Source organism: Musa acuminata, chromosome BXJ3-6 (genome assembly GCF_036884655.1).
Source record: "Musa acuminata AAA Group cultivar baxijiao chromosome BXJ3-6, Cavendish_Baxijiao_AAA, whole genome shotgun sequence".
Taxonomy (NCBI): domain Eukaryota; kingdom Viridiplantae; phylum Streptophyta; class Magnoliopsida; order Zingiberales; family Musaceae; genus Musa; species Musa acuminata.
In genome coordinates, this window is record NC_088354.1 from 27371540 (window position 1) to 27378494 (window position 6955).

A 6955-nucleotide genomic window follows, 5' to 3' on the forward strand; every position below is an offset into this window, starting at 1 on the left:
ACAGTGGTAACGTTGCTTCCGCGCTTCCCGCGTAGGATGATCTGTTTGCCCTTACAGTAGAATTTCATAATTAATTTTGAAAAGTTCCAAGAGACATCACCTAGTGTAGTCAGCCATTCTATACCAAGCACTGCCTCATAGTCATTGATTGGTAGGAGGAAGAAATCGGTGATAATTTCTTGGTCTTGCAGTAATAGTTTCACCTGCGGGCATCTTTGGTCGCACTTTAGGATTTTGCCGTCGGCAACCTTTACATCGAACTTGCTGTAACCTTCAATATGCAGTGCTATCCGAGCAGCAACCTTACTATTCAGGAAGTTATTAGTGCTACCTGTGTCGATAAGAACAATGATCGGCTATTGTTTAAGAAGGCCTCCAACTTTCATCGTTTGCAGATTTGAGTAGCCGGCTAATGCGTGTACCATAATGTCGGTCGGTTGTGGCTCTTCTTCCATATCTTCTTCTTTATGTTCAAGACTCTCTTCTAGATGTTCAATGACCTCTTCTTCTATTGGTTCAATCATAAGAAGTCTACCTTTTTTACAACGATGCTCGCGGCTCCATGGCTCGTCGCAATGCCAACATAACCCCTTCGCAGATCGCTCCCGAAGTTCTTCTCTTGTTAACCTTTTCGGTGCAGGGACTCGGTTGATAGTAGGGGGGGTTGAGGGCTTTAGTATTATAGGTCGTGGAGTGATCCTAGTCCTCCGGGCTTCATGATTCAATCGCTCCTCTTGAAGTCGTGCGAAAGAGATGGCTGCCATAAGCATGTAAAGTTGTCGCGCCTTAACTTCTCCCCGGATCTCAAGCTTTAAGCCCTCAATAAAGGTCCCCAATAACTGTTTTTCAGACCAATCACGAGTTTGATTAGATAACCTCTCAAACTTGGTTTGGTACTGTCACGCCCCTCAAAATAACGACAATATTAAAATTTTCATCACAACTAATCCAGGATCCAAACACACATTTGAGGTCACTAAGAAAACATTCAGATCAAAATTTCACCTCTATAGTCTACAAATTTATAAACCCTGTGCAGTTCATAAACATACCACACAATCACTCGATAATTCATACAATCTGAACTCAACTCATCAAAATAATAACCACAACATAATTTCACAAGTGGGGAAGTCTATGCAGTCACCAAACCAACGTTTACCATAAGTTCATATCATTACATGAATTTAACTTAACATTCCAAAATCCTAAACATGAAGGGTCCTTTAACTTACACAAAATCCATGGGTTTAGATTCATCGTCAACATTTCATTAAATACAAAGTGGCTTATACAACAAATACATATATGCTAATAAAGATCTGCCCAAAATCTTCTAACTTTCCACTGCCTTAGCCCAATCTTAACATTTAAGAAAGCGGTACGCTATCCTGAAAAATTTATCAATAAACGGGGTGAGCATAAAGAGCTCAGCAAGTGACTAACATATCCATATCGAAATAGGACAATTTCCAAAGAGATAAAGTTTCACAATACAAGGCAGAATGTATGAATTCGTAGACATAATATCGTTAGGTGCATAATCACAATTGTCCTTTCAATCATACATATTTGGTTCATAACAGATGGGGCATAGAGTAATTGGAGCATATCAGTAACGAATGAAACATTTCAGAGTTTATCAATGGCGTATGAAATGTTCCGGAGCATATCAACGGCATATGGAACATTTCGAAGCATATCAACAGAGAATGAACCATTTCAGAGCATATCAAAAACAAATACCGTACAGAAGCTCAAACATCGTCCTTGACGTTGCAATCATATCATTCTTATCCAAAGCATGTACAGAAACACATAACCAAAGCTCTGGATATCATATCAAACATATAGAAGGTGTAGTGGGATCTCAGTCAGAATGTGATTCATCCATTTCTGAATGACCACCTGACAAAAGTCTCCCACGTCTAGGAGCTCCATCCACCCACGTCTAGGTAAGCCAGAGGGGGCCGGCAGAGCATCGCAGGCTCTAAGCACATACCCTTTACCATTTCTGGCAAAGGTCCAGAATAACACCCTTTACCATTTCTGGCAAAGGTCCAGAATAACACCCTTTACTATTTCTGGCAAAGGTACAGACAATCCCACAAACACTAGAGTACAAGAGGGCAGTTTTATCAATAAGTAGCATATATCGGAAGCACACGCGGAACAACAAAATGTACATGTGCCTTTTCGAGACAATACGATGCAAGGAACAAATCTCTCACAAATGTATTCAGATTTGGAATGAAAGGAAAGTAAGAGTATACAGGGATTCCAAGCAATCATATTTAGCTCAATTCAAATAAGAAGGTTGGATGAATTCCATATCCAAAGAAATGAAACAGAATACGCGAAATCGACCAGAGCTCGATTTCTGACAGAATTCAAGTGGCACACAGAACAAATACTTTAGATTATCAATTATGCTCCAATACCCATAAGAAAACTAATGTCGAAAGATATATCAATCTGTTTTCTGTCAAAACAAGTTTCGTACGAATCATGGTTTCCAACAAGGAGTTACCTTTGATTTGGTAACACAAGGTCAAGGACACAATCACTGTTTTGCAGAATACATAGGGTCGGATTCAACAGATATTAGGGTAGGCATTTGAATTCCAAAATTTTCAAACTATATGTCAAAAGAAAGGTCTGCAAGTCTAGTTTCAGACGAAGTCAGTTTGGTACAAATCAGAATTTTCAACAGAGAGTTATAGGCATTTTAGTATTGAAAGGTCAGAAATCTTGATCCCTGTTTTGCAGCATCTATAGGCTCATTTGAAACAGATGATTGGGTAAGTATTCGGTGTCCAAAATCTACAAAATCAGTGTCAAAAGAAAGTTATAAGAGTCTAATTTCAAACAAAATAGTTACTGCCTGAATTCACATTTTTTACTAAAAATTAAAGCTGAAACAGTGTATAGGAGTCAGTTTACTGAAAAAAATTTCAGAATCCATGGTTCTATGTCCAAAGAGGGACATTTCAGGTTCCAAATGGAATTCTTTCAGATCTTTATGAATCAACATAAAAACAGAAGCTAATATTCTATAGGATGGGGTTAGAACACTTCCCTTTGAGAATTTTGACCCTAAGTGAAAAGATTTGGGCAAGAACCCTTAAAGCCCCAATTTTTTTCTTCTTCTTCTTCTTCTTCTTCTTCTTCTGCTTCTTCTTCTTCTTCTTTCTTTCTTTCCCTGATCATCCACGCAGCTGCCTTCTCTGCTTCCTTAAGAATGAAGGCAGAGAGGCTTAAACGGTGGAATTTGTCATTTTGTGCATTTTACGATTTAGTCCTTGAATTTATTATATTATCGATTAGGTCCTCGGGGTTTACATATAGGTCCTCAGATTTTTCTTTAACAAATCCTCCAACTCTTTTGAATAAGTTCTCAGATTCATACTTTGAAATTTTATCAAACTTAAAATAGATACTTACATTACAATTAGAAACTTATACGAAAATTCAGAAATGAGGGATGTTACACTCTCCCCCCCTTAAAAGAAAATTTTAGTCCTCTAAATTTATCATACCTCTGTCGATGAAAAGATGGGGATAGACCTTTTTCATTTCCTCCTCTAGCTCTCAGGTTGTTTCCTCTCCAGAATGATGTCTCCAAATTACTTTCACCAGAGTGATGACCCGATTCCTTAGGATCTTTTCCTTCTTATCAACAATTTGAGTGGGCTCTTCCACATAAGATAAATCTTTATCAATCTCCATCCGCTCATACTCAATGATGTGAGAAGGGTCATATATATACTTTCTAATCATCGAAACATGGAATATATTATGGACATGGCTCAATGCTGGTGGCAAGGCAATCCTGTAAGCGACAGAACCAACCCTCTCAAGAACCTCAAAATGTCCAATAAATCTTGGGCTTAACTTTCCTTTCTTCCCAAACCTTATAATGCCTTTGGAAGGGGAAACCTTTAAGAATACAAAATCTCCGATTTCAAACTCAATATCTCGTCTTCTATTGTCGGCATAACTCTTTTGACGACTCTGAGCAGTTTTTAACCTTTTCCTTATAACTTGAATTTTCTCGGTAGTTTCTTGTACCTTGTCCGGTGCTAACAACTTTCTGTCACCAACTTCCTCCCAACATATAGGTGTTATGCACTTTCGCCCATATAAAGCTTCATAAGGAGCCATCTGAATACTTGAATGATAACTATTATTATATGTGAACTCAACAAGTGAAATATCCTTATCCCATTCACCTTTCCAATCCATAACATAGGCTCTAAGCAAATCCTCAAGTGTTTGAATTGTTCTTTCTGACCGACCATCAGTCTGAGGATGATATGCAGTACTAAACTTGACTTTAGTGCCCATAGATTCCTGTAATTTTCTCCAAAATCTAGAGAGAAATCTGGAGTCTCTATCAGAGATGATCTCCCTTGGAATACCATGAAGTCTTACTATTTCATTGACATATAAATTTGTAAGTCTAAAAAGCGAATAAGTCATATTAATCGGTAGGAAGTGTGCAGATTTTGTTAACCTATCAATGATAACCCAAATAGCATCATGCTTTCTAGAGGTTCTGGGTAGTCCTGAAACAAAATCCATAGTAATACATTCCCATTTCCATTCAGGAATATCTAAAGATTGTAACAACCCTCCAGGTCTTTGGTGTTCTACTTTGATTTGCTGACAAGTCAAACATTTTGAAACATACATTGTAATTTCCTTCTTCATGCCTTCCCACCAATAATGACTTTGAAGATCCCTATACATCTTAGTGCTCCCAGGATGTATGGTGTACTTTGAAGTATGACTTTCCTTTAGGATTTGATTCTTGATATCTGGTTCATTTGGTACACATACTCTCTCCCCAAATCTCAATAGGCCATCCTTTGAAACTTGAAATTGTGGCTTCAATTCCTTTTCTACTTCATTCTTCAAGTAGATTAAATGTGGATCTCGTAATTGTCCTTCCTTAATTTGTTGAATAAGATCAGATTGCACTTGAATGGAGGCCATCAATATCATCGAGTCTTGCTCTTTCCTCAAAGCTTTCAAATCAAAATTTTCTTCTAATAACTTCCATTGCTTCACGACTAGACTAGCCATAAAACTTGTAGATTTCCTACTAAGTGCATCAGCTACAACATTGGCTTTGCCCGGGTGATAACGGATGGCACAATCATAATCCTTCAGAAGTTATATCCATCTTCGCTGCCTCATGTTTAACTCTTTCTGAGTGAAAATATATTTTAAACTCTTGTGATCAGTAAAGATTTCAAACTGTCGACCATACAAATAATGTCTCCAAATCTTTAGAGCAAAAATAATTGCTGCCAATTCCAAATCATGAGTTGGATAATTCAATTCATAACCTTTAAGTTGCCTAGAAGCATACGCAATTACTCTCCCTTCCTGCATCAAAACACATCCTAGGCCCTTTCTTGAAGCATCAGTATAAACTACAAACTCATCACTACCACTTGGAATAGTGAGAATAGGGGCACTAGTCAATCTTCTTTTTAACTCTTGAAAACTTTGCTCACAATCATCACCCCATACAAATTTCATATTCTTCTTAGTGAGTTTGGTGAGAGGTTGAGCAATTCAAGAAAATCCCTCCACAAATCTCCTGTAATAACCTGCCATGCCCAAGAAGTTTCTAACTTCCGTTACATTTGTTGGTACTTCCCATTCAACTACAGCTTCTATTTTTCTTGGATCAACAGATATACCCTTCCCTGAAATCACATGGCCTAAGAAAGCAACTTCATTCAACCAAAATTCACATTTGCTGAACTTTGCATACAACTTCTTTTCTCTTAGTATGGACAATACATTTCTCAAGTGTTCCTCATGCTCTTGATTACTCCTTGAATACACCAATATGTCATCAATAAATATAATTACACAGATATCCAAGAGCGGTTGAAATATCCTATTCATTAGTTCCATAAAAGCTGCAGGGGCATTTGTCAAACCAAATGGCATCACCAAGAATTCATAATGACCATATCGAGTTCTGAAAGCTGTTTTTGAAATATCCTCCTCCTTGATCTTCAACTGATAGTAACCTGACCTCAGGTCAATCTTAGAGAATACTTGTGCACCCTACAGTTGATCAAACAAATCATCAATTCTAGGTATAGGATACTTGTTTTTGATGGTCACCTGATTCAACTGTCTATAATCAATACAAAGCCTCAATATTCCATCCTTCTTCTTCACTAATAGTACCGGAGCACCCCATGAGGATACACTAGGTCGTATGAAACCCTTATCTAATAATTCTTGTATTTGCTTCTTTAATTCCTCTAGCTCGAGTGCTGCCATTCTGTAGGGAGGCTTAGATATTGGGGTTGTACTGGAGACCAGATCAATAGCAAATTCACCCTCTCTATCTAGAGGTAAACCAGGCAAGTCATCTGGGAATACATCAGGGAATTCTTTGACCACTAAAATTTCATCTAGGTGGGTTTCCTGATTTGAATGCTCCTTTACACACACCATATAACAAAAACAACCTTTCTGCATAAGACGATAAGCTTGAAGTGCTGATATCAAGCAAGGAGGTAAATCATGCCTAATGCCCTCAAAGAAAAATATAAGCTGATCTGGTATGCAGAAAGTAATTATTTTCTTGTAACAATCGATACTAGCGTGATGAGAAGATAACCAATCCATGCCAAGTATAATATCAAAACCCTGGATCTCTAGGAGAATCAAATCAGCAAAGAGTTCGTGTTCTCCAATAGAGATCAAACAAGATGGGTAAACCAAGTTTGTTGCCAATGAATCTCCAACAGCAGTTGTTACATATAACATATAATTCAGGGGTCTAGGTAGAATATCCAAGTGACAAGCAAAGTATTGTGAAACAAAAGATAAGTTGGAGCCGGGATCAAACAAAACTTTTGCATTTCTTTTAGAAACATGAAGAATACCTTCCACCACTGATTTAGAAGCTTTAGAATCT